Genomic DNA, 12729 nt, shown 5'->3' on the forward strand with positions numbered 1-12729 from the left:
GCTGTCTTGTACCTTTAGTTTTATCTGATAACCTGTAAGACCACAACCGTAATATATTTCTTATCTATGCCTTTTGTGATACTAAACCTTGGTTCTTTTCAGTTCATCTACTAATACTGTAATTTTTCTTTTACTTCAGGACCGTTTTTGTGTCCTGTTTGGAACACCATTAGCCATATCTCTTCCCTGTTTTCTTTTCTTTTTTAACCTAGATGGTGTTTCGTGGTCATGAGCCTGCTATTTCTGTCGAGATTAGGTTGAGTCCCTGTGATACAGACTTCTGTTTATTTACACAAGTCCATCTGCCTTCTTGGGTAGATTATAGGCTTTATGAGGGCAGGAGTTTTGTCTTGTTTTCCAGTGTGTTTCAGTTGTTGACATGTGGTATGAATGAATGAATAACTACTTAAAGTTCTATTCTAAAATAGACGTCACCAACTTTTACTAGAAAGACTCATAGTAGTAGTCATTTTATTGGTCTGACTCTATCCTCATTTCTCTGATGATCTTTCAAAAATGACATTTACACTTTCCACTCCCCTACTAAAGCCTCATCAATGAGTTCCTCATTGCTAACTAGTTAAAATGTGCTCTTCTGTGTGGGCTAAAAGAGACTTCATAATTAGCTCCCTTCTTACTCAGCTTCCCTCTACTCTCTCTTCTGACCGCGTTCATGCTTTAAGTATACCTGACTGCGTTCATGCTTTAAGCATACCAAATTAATTTAATCACTCAGATACACCATTATTTTTCCTATCACTTTACATTTGTAGTTGTGGTACATGCCTGGATTTTCTTTGCTTTGTAGTCTACTATTTGTAACATATTTTCAATTTCTTTGCTTGTAAGTTTCTCTTGTCATTATACTGTAGGGACTCTTTCTGGATCCTGCCTTTTTTTTTTTTTTTTTTTACTTGGGCAAGTTCCCGGAATCAAACCCGGGTCTCTGTAATGGCAGGTGAGAATTCTGCTACTGAGCCACCGTTGCCCGCCCTCTGGATCCTGCCTTTTAACTCTGTGTTCTCAGTACCTGGGTTATAGTAGGTAGTTAAGTATTGAATGAGTGAAAGACCACTTTAAAAATAATACATTTTTTTGTAATTGAGGGAAAATTCAAAGTGAAAGTATAGATCAGTTTTGACCACTGCATGAACTTGTGTAACCCACACCCCATCAAGGTATACACTATTTCCATCACCCCAGAAAATTTCGTTTTTCTTCCCAATCATCATCCTCTATACAACCATTGTTCTGATTTTTTTCCCCCACCAAAGTTTGGTGTTGTCCCTTGAGAATTTCATGTAAATGGAATCATTTAGTATGTCACTCTTCTGACTTCTTTTGCTCAGGATAATGTTTCTGTGGTTCCTCCATGTAGGTTGAATATATCAGTAGTTCATTCCTTCTCATTATTGATTAGCGTTCTGTTTTAGTATACTAAATTTTGTTTATTCATTTTCCTTTTTATGGTCATTTGTTTTGTCTCTGTTTTTTGACCATTCTAAATAAAAATGTTATGAACATTCTTATGTCTTTTTTTATTACATTGCTTTTGGATATACCTAGATGTGAAATTTCTGTATTAAGTTAAACATAATTAATTGATCACAAAGTAGTTATGCCAGTTTATACTTCTGTTAGCAGTGTGTAAAAGTTTAGTTGATGTTCACTCTGCATTTTTAATTTTAGTAGTTTTAGTGGGTGCGTAGTGGAATTTCGTTTTGGTGGATATATGAGGTTTAGAGATATTGAATACTTTTTCATGTGCTTATTGGCCATTTGTGTCTTTATGCATCCTTTGTCCATTAAAAATATGTTTGAAGTTACTGATTTGAAGGAATTCTTTATAAATTCTCTGGATACAGGTTCTTTGTCAAATGTATTTTTTCACCATTTGTGGCTTGTCTATTAATTTTCTTAACATTGTCTTTTGATGAACCAAAGATTCTAATTTTGGGGAAGTTTAGTGTATAACTTAAAAAAAATGTTTAGTGCTTTCTGGATCGTGTCTGAGAAATCTTTGCCTACTCTAATGTTAAAATATCTCCTTCTTTTCTCTTCTTAAATGTTTTATAGTTTTAATTCTTGATATTTGTAATGGTTTATGTTTTTATAGCTTAGTATTATCATTAGTTTTAATGTGTGATTTGGATTGCATTGATCTATATATTTAATAATTGATGAAAATTATCATCTAAACCCTAGAACGGTGGTTTCCAACCCATGTGAACATGGTAAATTTCTAAGTTTATTTAGGCGTTCTTTAATTTATGTCAGCACTGTTCTGTAGTTTTCATTGAAGAGTTATTAGCCATTTTTGTTAAATATATCCCCAGGTATTTTGTTTTTGGATGTTGTTGTAAGTGATAATTTCTTAATTACAATTTTTATTTGTTGTTACTACTATAGAGAAACATAGCTGATTTTTTTTATATTGACCTTGTATCTGCTGACTTGCTAAATTCATTTATTAGTTTTAGTAGTAATTTTCATTTCTTTTCATTTTTTTCTTCCCTTTATTGTAGTGACTATGACCTCTCTAGTATGGTGTTGAATAGAAGTGGTGAGAGTGAATGTCTTTGCCTTGTTCTTGATGATCTTTTATTACTCATATCTAACTTAATTTTGTTGTGGTCAGAGAACATATTTTATATGCTTTCAACCCTTTCAACTGTATTGAGACTCTTTTTAGTGTCCAGCATATGTTCTATTTGGTGAATGTTTCATGTTCACTTGAAAAGAATGTGTATTCTGGCTGCTCTTGGGTGGATTGTTCTATAAATAAATGCCAGTCAGGTCAAGTTGGTTGGTTGTGTTCTTTTTATATCCTTACTCATTTCCTATCTACTTGTTCTGTCATTTGTTCAGAGAGGACTTATGGAATCTCCAGCTTTAGTTGTGTATTTTTCGGTCTCGTTTTAGTTTGGTTAGTTTTTTCCAAATCAGTTTTGTTCAGCCTAATTTACATACAGGAAACTCTTTCAAAGATGTTCAGTTAGATTAGTTTTGGCAAATGGGTATACACCCATGAAATTTCCACTCTCCCAGTCAACATACAGAACATTCCTGCCACCCCAAAAGTGTGTTTTTGTAGACTGTCTTTCTCTTTGTGCTTGGCCCCAGGCATTCACTCATCTCCAACTTTGATATACATGCTGGTCTTCACACATACTTGTGCCCTCCTCAGCCTGTGACAGCCTGCTGTAGGCTGTACTTACCCCCACAGCATAGACCCTTCTTCACGCTGCCCAGGCTTCAATATCTCATGCTGAGCTTCTTTTCTTCCTGGAGGATCACCTCACACCTTGCTTAGGCTCTGACATCTTGCAATATGCGGCCCTCCCATGAAGATGCCCTTTTTCATCCTGTGTGGAATTTGAAACTTTCTCGTGCCCCAGTATATGGCTTTAGGACTGACTGGTTCAGGGACAGTAAGGAAATAGAAAGGGGGGATGGCAGGCAGTAAGAGAAGGGACAAGAACTATCATTTTACTATTTCAGGAAACATTTTTATTTTAAAATACTAACATTTCAACAGATGTTAAAATAAATTTAGTAGATTGATATGCTAGTGGTCAGTGAAAGGGAGGGATAAGGGGTATGGTATGTATGCATTTTTTTTGTTTTCTTTTTATTTCTTTTTCTGAATTGATGCAAATGTTCTAAAAAATGATATGATGAATATGCAACTATGTGATGATATTGTGAATTATTGATTATATATCAAGAATGGAATGATCATATGGTAACAGTGTTTGTGTTTGTATATTGTTATGTTGAATGAAAAAAACTAATTAAAAACAAAGAATATGAGCTTTGAGCAAATACACATTGGTTTAAGTCACAGCTGTAGGCCTTTCTTGATGGAGGTCCCAAGGCAAATGAATTCTTTAAGCATCTGCTTCTTCAATTTAGAAATAGAATCATAGTGCTTCCATCATTGTGTAACTGCGGTTTTTGTAATAAACCAGTAAGTGAATCAGCACTTGAAAGGAGATCCAACCATACTCTGGTTTTAATGCTCAATACAATTCATTTACTTGCAAAAAAAAAAAAAAAAAAAAAGATACTAAGGATTCCTAGGAAGTTGCAAAAATAGTACAGAGGTCTTATGTACCCTTACCCAGTTTTCTGCAGTACTTATATTTTACATAATTATAGTACAATATTGAAACCTGAAAGTTGGCAGTGCTACAATATCTCTAATGTAGTTTATTTTATCACACATTTTGTCACCTTTAATCCCACCATAATCAACATATAGAACTTGTCCATTTTAGCTGCTTCCAGAATTTGGTTTTTATAAGTAGAGCTGGTATGAGCATTGTGTGCAGGTTTTTGTGTGAACAAAGGTTTACATAGCTTCAGGATAAATCCATACATTCCAAAGACATACATTCCGTTCATGGTGTACAATCAGCGGCTCACAGTATCATCACATAGTTGTGTGTTCATCACCATAATAATTTATTACATTTGCAACACTCCAGAAAAAGAGAGAAAAATACAAAAGAAAAAACTCATTCATCCCATAACCAATACTCCTCCCTGTCATTGACCACTAGTATTTCATTCTACCCAATTTATTTTACCCTTATCCTCCCTATTATTTATTTATTTTCATTCATATTTTTTTATTCATCTGTCCTTACCCTGGATAAAAGGGGCAACAGACAACAAGGTTTTTACAATCACACAGTCACATTGTAAAAGTTATATCTTTATACCGTTGCCTTCAAGAATCAAGGCTACTGGAACACAGCTCAGCAGTTCAGGTACTTCCCTCCAGCTACTCCAATATCCAATAAACTAAGAAAAGGTTTTCTATATAATGCATAAGAATAACCTCCAGGATAACCTCTCTTCTCTGTTTGAAATTTCTCAGCCACTAAAACTTTATTTTGTCTCATTTCTTTCTTCTTCCTTTTGGTCAAGAAGGCTTTCCCAATCCCTTGATGCTGGGTCTCAGCTCATCCTGGGAGTTCTGTAGCAGGGGAGGGCAGTGAGTTCACCTGCCAGGTTGGCTTAGAGAGAGGCCACATCTGAGCAACAAAGGAGGTTCTCTGGTGGTGACTCTTAGGCCTAGTTTTAAGTAGGCTTAGCTTATCTTTTGCAGAAATAAGTTTCATATGGGCGAACCCTAAGATCAAGGACTTAAACCTATTGATTTGGCTGTCCCCACTGCCTGTAAGAATATCAGAAATTCTCCAAATGGGGAAGTTGAATATTTCCTCCTTTCTCCTCAGACCCTCCCAAAGGGTCTTAGGAAATACTTCTTTATTCACCATTATGCACTGCCCAGATTTCTAGTGGATTGTTCTAGAGCATCGCAGTATGGTTTAGTGTCTGTATCATCCCTTTCTCTTAAAGTTGTTTGGCTCAGTTTATCTTTGTTTTGCTTAGGTGGGCATATTGTTAATGAAAGATTTCTTTCTGGTGACTTTAAAACATAGCCAGGGGCGGGCCACGGTGGCTCAGCAGGTAAGAGTGCTTGCCTGCATTGCCCAAGGACCCGGGTTCGATTCCCGGTGCCTGCCCATGTAAAAAAAAAAAAAAAAACATAGCCAGCCTCCTTAACACACTAAGTACAGTTCTGTCTGAGCTTTGGTAGAATTGAGAGAGAGAGAGAGGCCCAAATGAGAGTTATGTCTCTTAGGTTATTAGGCTACAAATTAGAAATCATTATGCACAAAGTTTATGATAGAGTCACCTCAGATACATCGGTCTTGGGGATAGCTACTTTTTTTTTTTTTTTCTTAATTATATGATGCAGTTTATTGTAAAAAGAACTACATAGTCATTATATGAATTAATGTGGAGGAAATAAAATACAAATTTCTCTATTTTTAAACTCTGCCCAATCTCATTCTAGAGACATAACTGCTAAAGTTGATAAACTGAACAATTTTAATTTATTTATAAACAAACGTGTGTTTATATGTGTATTTATGCCTATTATATATAATACATATATACACACATATGTTGTTTTATGTAAATTGGATGTCATTTACATGTTTTTTAAATTTGCACTATTCATTTAAATGACACATCTTGGGAGAGATTTCCATGCTATTGCATATAAATCTGCTTCATTTCCTTTAATACCTAGTTAAATGGTGTGCCATAATTTATGTAACAATTCCTATTATGATTTATTTATAGGTTTGTTTATTTTAATGAAATAATGGTGAAAGGAACATGCTTGTATATGTGTATCGCTGCATATTTTAGCATTCTCTCTAGGCATGTGCCTTTTAAAAATATTATTGAAATATATCACTTATATAGAAAAGTACACAAATTAATATCTTGATGAAGTTCCTCAAAACATACATATAACCACCCCTCAGATGAAGATCTAGAACATTACCAGCATCCCAGAACCTCTTCTATCCTTTTTAGTCAGAACCCCTCTCTACTCCTTTAGAGATAACTACTACCCTAACACTTTTATCCCTATTTATTAGTTTTACCTGATTTGAACTTGATATAAATGGAATCATACGTTATGTTCGCCAGCGTTTGGGTTTCTGTTTTTATTTTTTAACATGGTTTATGAGATTTTCATGTTGTTACATGTAGTTCATTTCTCATTTTTGTGTTAATTGTGTGAATATACCAAAATTTACTCATTCTAGTATAATAGGCATTTAGATTGTTTCTAGATGTTGGCTATTTTAATAAGTGCTGCTGTGAATATTCTTGTATGTGTCTTTTGATGCATATTAGTATGTACTCATATCTGTTGGTTATATGCCTAGGATTGAATTTACTGGTATGCATATGTTCTGCTTCAAAATATACTGATAGGTTTTTGTAAGTGTTTTTGTCAGTTTGCTGTGTGTCCTTGTTATTTGGTACTGCCAATCCTTTTAATTTTAGCCATTCTGATGGTTATATAGTGGCAATTTGATTTTACCTTCCTTTTCACAGATAGCTAATGAAAGTAAATACCTTTACATCTTTATTGGCAATTTGGATATATTTTTTTGTAAGGCATATGTTTCTCTTTCGGCCATTTTCTATTGGAATGTTTCTCTTATAGATTTATAAAAGATAAATGTAAATCTCTATAGAGAGAGGTTTGTATTTTGGATATATGTATTGCAATTACCTTTTCCCACTCTGGCATGCCTTTTTACTTTTGATTAACAGAAGTTAATTTTAATAAAGTTCATTTATAAGCTTTCCTTTGGGCTGGCGTTTTGTGTGTTCTGTTTAAGAAGTCTTTGCCTACTTTTTGGCTATCAAGATATTTTCCTTTAGCTTCTAGAAGCGCTATAGTTTTCCTTTCACATTTAGATTGACAATCTATCTGTTTATTTTAGATTGATTTTTTGTTGATGGTGTGAGATGTTGGGCTCAAGATTTATTTGATGGCTTTTTTTTTTTTAAAGTTCATCTTTAGAGTTTTTTTTTTAGTTTCTTTCCTGGCCTAACATTTCTCTTTTTGGAAAATTTAGTATATTAAAATAGTCACAAATAGATTTTTATTTGAGTAATATTGGGAATTTGTACTAAGACTGAATTAAATATCGTTTTAAAATAACACAATAATACATACTTACAGAGAAAGTGTAAAATTTTTTAAATGATAAAGAAGGTCATAAATTACTTTAATTTTGCGCTACTCTAGGATAACCGCTACTAACATTTCATTCTTAGCATTTTAATGTTTCCTCGTTTGTTTTTTTCTATGTATGTATTGTGTGTTTGTATAAAATTTGCTGCATATATATTTGTATGTTTGTATGACACTGTAGAAGTATATTTATCTACTTATTTGTTTATCACTTAACCCTAAATCCTGAGCTTATTTCCTTATATCATTAGTGTTATTCAAAAGTCAGAGTTCTAATATCTGTGTATTGTAATACAGCTGTATTGTAACTTATCTCATTGTGTCTTTATTATTGAATATTAGACTTTTGTACTTTTCTTTACTATCATAAACTTGTTATTGTTGTCGTGAGATTGTTTTTTCAGTATAAATTTCTTAATGCTGTTCATGTATATTTGCCAAGTTGAATTCTACAAAAGTTGTATTCAACAAAAATTGTATTCTATAATACAATCTAGTATTATATTTATTAATGTATGAGATTTCCAGCTTAATATTTGTGTACATGATCTAGAATAGAAAATGTGAAATATAATCTCTACATTCATATATGATGTGGAAAAGAAAATCAGCTGCATTTACTTTTGGGAGGATATGGAGAAGAAAAAAATGTCTTTCAACTTCATGTTTGGGAGAATGCGATAATATGACATATTGAAAGGTACAAAAAATTTGGAATGAGTATTTCATGTAAAAGGAAAGATTAATTTATTTTTAGGCATATTGAATTTTAGATAACCAGATGTCTAAGTGGTGATTTTCTTTAGAAATTGTTAATACTTTGTGTCTAAGAAATTGCACATTTGCAATTGTATTATAATAGTTAATAACTATATATATTTATTTAATGCTTTCAGGTTTTTAGTATGCTGTTAATGTAATCTCATTTTAGTTTTCTAGTAATATGTAAGATGGATATTATTACTACAAACTGAAGGTGAGGAAATCTGATAATGAGCAGCATTAAGAGTCTACTATTTATTGTTATGTATTGTATTTGTTGTTTCACATGTATAATCTCATTTAACTACAAAAATCCCATAGTTGTTTCCATTTTATAGGTGAACAAAGTTCCAGATGATTAAATTTTAGTTCAGCACCACACTGCTAGTATTACTATTTAGAGTTGGATTGTTATTCTTTTAACTCCCAACCTGTGCTTTTCTTGTTTTCCCAGAGTACTTCTGGAAGCCAAGCTTATTCAGCTGGAAATCAGAAGAGATGAAACTGAAACTTATATCTTCTGATGCTTTGCCTAAATATTGTTGGCATTTTGAGCACTTTGTTAATTTTTAAATTATTTTCTTTCCTTTTGGTAGTGTCTGCTAGGCATTCTTGGACTAAAATAAGTTCTCTTATGTTATGATACCAACCAAAAAATAGTCCATAAAAAAAAAGAAAATATGTTCATGAAAAAAAATTTAAAAAGCATTTTAAAAATATGAGTTTGGCCAGTTAAGATTTATTAGGAAGATGGGATGGTATGGAAATAGCACTGGACTGAAAGATAGATCAGAGTTTAAGTCCCAGTTTTGAAATTGGATCCCAATTGCTGGGTTTAAATTTAGCTTTCCTTTCTAACCAATGAGATTTTAGGCAACTAACTTACTCTTTCTGAACCTTAGTTTTCTTATTTTAAAAATGAGATGAAAACACAGCTAGAGACCATATTTTCTTTACTCCCACAACCATTGTATCTTTAGCACCTAGGTCAGTGCTTCACACATAGTAAATGTTAGTTTACCCTGCTGAGAAGGAAGAATCACAAACTTGTAAAACACCATATAAATGTCAAATATTTTTTGTAGTTAGAAAAAGCAGAGTCTAGAACATTTTTTAAACTTTTTATTTTGAAATATTTCAGATTTACAAAAACACTTGGAAAAATAGTGGAGAGTCAATCAAGACCAGGAACTTCTTAACATTGGTAAAAATACTGCTATCGAAGCTACAGACCTTACTTGAATTTCATATTTTCTCCCCTAACATCCAGTTTCTGTTCCAGGATCCAATAATGAATTTAGTTGTCTTATCTCTGTAGTCTCTTCTACTCTTTGCTAATTGCTTAGTCTTTCTTTGTCCTACATGATCTTGATACTTAGTACCTATCAGTTAGTTTGTAGAATATCTCTCAATTTTGGGGGTCTTCTTAGTGTTTTCTCATGATTATATTGAAGTTATACATATTTGACAAGAATCCCACAGAAGTAAAATCTTATCAGTAGATACATAATGTGGGTATGTCTTATTATTGGTGATTTTAACTTGGATCTTTGGTTTAGGTGGTGTTTGTCAGATTTCTCTTTTTTTCTTCTTTTTTTTTTTAAATTTTTTAAAAAGATATGACAACAAACTAACACAAACAGTCTTAACTTATGATCATTCTGTTCTGCATATATAATCAGTAATTCACAATATCATCACATAGTTGCATATTCATCAAGATCATTACTTAGAACATTTGCATTAATTCAGAAAAAGAAATAAGACAACAACAAAAAAATCATACATACCCTACCCTTTACCCCTCCCTTTCATTGACCACTAGCATTTCAATCTAAATTTAATTTAACATTTGCTCCCCCTATTATTTATTTTTATTATTCCATATGTTTTACTCATCTGTTGATAAGAGAGATAAAAGGAACATCGGATACAAGGTTTTCACAATCACACAGTGACGTTGTGAAAGGTATATCATTATACAATCATCTTTAAGAAACATGGCTACTGGAACACAGTTCTACATTTTCAGACAGTTCCCTCCAGCCTCTCCATTACATCTTGACTGACAAGGTGATATCTACTTAATGCATAAGAATAACCTCCAGGATAACCTCTCTACTCTGAAATCTCTCAGCCATTGACACTTTATTTTGTCTCATTTTGCTCTTCCCCCTTTTAGTTGAGAAGGTTTTCTCAACCCCTTGATCCTGAGTCTTAGGTCATTCTAGGGGTTTTTCAATCCCTTGATGCTGAGTCTCAGCTCATTTTAGGATTTCTGTCCCGCATTTCCAGGAAGGTGCACACCCCTGGGAGTCATGTCCCAAGTAGACAAGGGGAGGGCAGTGAGTTTGTGTGTTGTGTTGGCTGGAGAGAGGTCACATCTGAGCAACAAAAGAGGTTCTCTTGGGGGTGACTCTTAGGTGTAATTTTAAGTAGGCTTGAGTTTGTTAGATTTCTTCACTGTGAAGTTACTACCTTTCCCGTTGTAATATTTTACTTAGGGGGAGATACTTTCAAACGGTTTAAATTTCTAATTTCTTTTCACATTTTTGCCTACTTACTTTAGCTTTCAGAGTTGGACTTTATCTGCAGTAACTATTACTGTGGTGTTTGCATTTGGTGATTTTGTATTTTTCTGTATTCTTTCTGTATTTTTAATTGTATTTTTCTGTAAGGAAGAGCTCTTCCTTCTCCCTCTTCTATTTGTTTTTTCAGTTATTTGTATCAGTATGGATTCAGGGATATTCATTTTATTTTACAAGTTATGATCCAATACTGTGTCGCCCCACCCTAAATTGTTTGGTGATTAAGAGCTCCTTCTGGTTGACTCTACATTGTCTGGACCTGCCTCTATCTGTTTTGGGGACTTCTTCAGCTCCTGGCACCACAAAATACGTCATCTTAAATGTTCCCTGCCCTGGTTCTGGAATTAACCACTTCTTTATGGAATCCTAGTTCCTTTTGTTTGGATAAAGGTATTTAGAATACAAATTCCCTCTGCTAGAGGTATTGGGTGTCAGTGCTCCTTGGTGACCTCAGCAGAACTAGCAAATACATATATATCTACCGACCCATACATGCATGCACATTTATACTTATTTCTATATGTTGATGGGCCCCAGACATCTGTATGAAGAGAAATGGGAGGGAAGAAGGTGATAGAGAAATGGAAACTATAGTTAAGATATATCTAGATTAGTGGTTCTCAAACTTCTTGGTCTTGAGGCCTCTATACATTCTTTAAAAATATTGATTGACTCTTAAGAATTATTGTTTATATTGGCTATATCAATATTTACTGTATTAGAAATAAATTGAAAAATGTATAGTTTTATTCCTTTTGAAATATCAACAAAACCATTACTTGTTAACGTGTAACATTTCATTATGTTATATTCACTATATTAATATATAACGTATAATATAACCTTATTTTCTAAAACAAACTATTTATTGGAGAGAGGGGTATTGTTTTATAGTTTTACAAATATCCTTATTGTCTGGCTTAATGTAAGATGCTGAATTCTCATATCTACATATACATTCAGTTGGTGGTGGCCTCACATGTTATTAAGTACCCTCTGGAAAAAGCCACTGTATACCTTTGAGAGGAGAGTGAACAAAACAGATATTATTATGGAAATAGTTTTTATCTCACAGACCACCTGAAAGAATCTCAGGGACTGCTAAAGTTCCCTGCACTTTGAGCTACACTTTGAGAACCACTGAAGGAGGTTTACTGAAACTTTTACAAATTAAAGACACTAATATTCTGGTAAGATGTCCAGAAGAACTGCTGCAAGAAATGGGAGAGAACTTAAATCATGTAATGTTATAGAAGTTGGAAAAAACAGAATTCCCAAAGTAGTATGGGAGAAGTCAGGTATGTTATCTTACCTCTTACAGTCAAGGTAAGATAACTTGATTTGATGTGTTTGTTCCCTTTATTTTATAGATAACTAAACTGTAAGACGCTGATACAGCAACCAAAATACAAATTTATAGTGAGAAATATGAGAGGAAAATAAACTGTAATGTTTGTTGTGGACTCCAGATCCCTGAACCTTTTCAAAATCGAAGGACAGCTGTGGACTTTCTCTCCTGAAGCATGTAGCTCCTTTTAAAAATTTGCATGCAATTATGGGGTGGGCAGAGGGAGGGAGGGATCTGGTTCATGATTAACAAAGGCTTGTCTAGCCATCAGTTCACTCTTCCCCCTCCTTTTTCTCTCTTGAGGCTTGGTGAGTTTAGAATTAAAAATCCTCCTTATTAGCAAGTTACAGCTAATGATTCTTGCCTAAACCAAGCTGGGGGTTCATAGATACATGGTTGGTCTTATATTTCTCCTATTCTGAATTCCATGACTAGCTCCCAAAATT

At 33.5% G+C, this 12729-nt stretch overlaps 1 protein-coding gene and 1 long non-coding RNA gene across 8 annotated transcripts in view; one reads left to right on the forward strand and one right to left on the reverse strand.

Moving 5' to 3' along the window:
- ZNF148 (zinc finger protein 148) overlaps nucleotides 1–12729 on the forward strand; it is a 164304-nt gene that overhangs the window by 74246 nt on the left and 77329 nt on the right. The gene's annotated exons all lie outside the window — the stretch shown is intronic.
- Nucleotides 1–12729, reverse strand: part of LOC143648292 (uncharacterized) — a 57024-nt gene that overhangs the window by 956 nt on the left and 43339 nt on the right. The gene's annotated exons all lie outside the window — the stretch shown is intronic.

Source organism: Tamandua tetradactyla, chromosome 10, assembly GCF_023851605.1.
Source record: "Tamandua tetradactyla isolate mTamTet1 chromosome 10, mTamTet1.pri, whole genome shotgun sequence".
Lineage (NCBI taxonomy): Eukaryota > Metazoa > Chordata > Mammalia > Pilosa > Myrmecophagidae > Tamandua > Tamandua tetradactyla.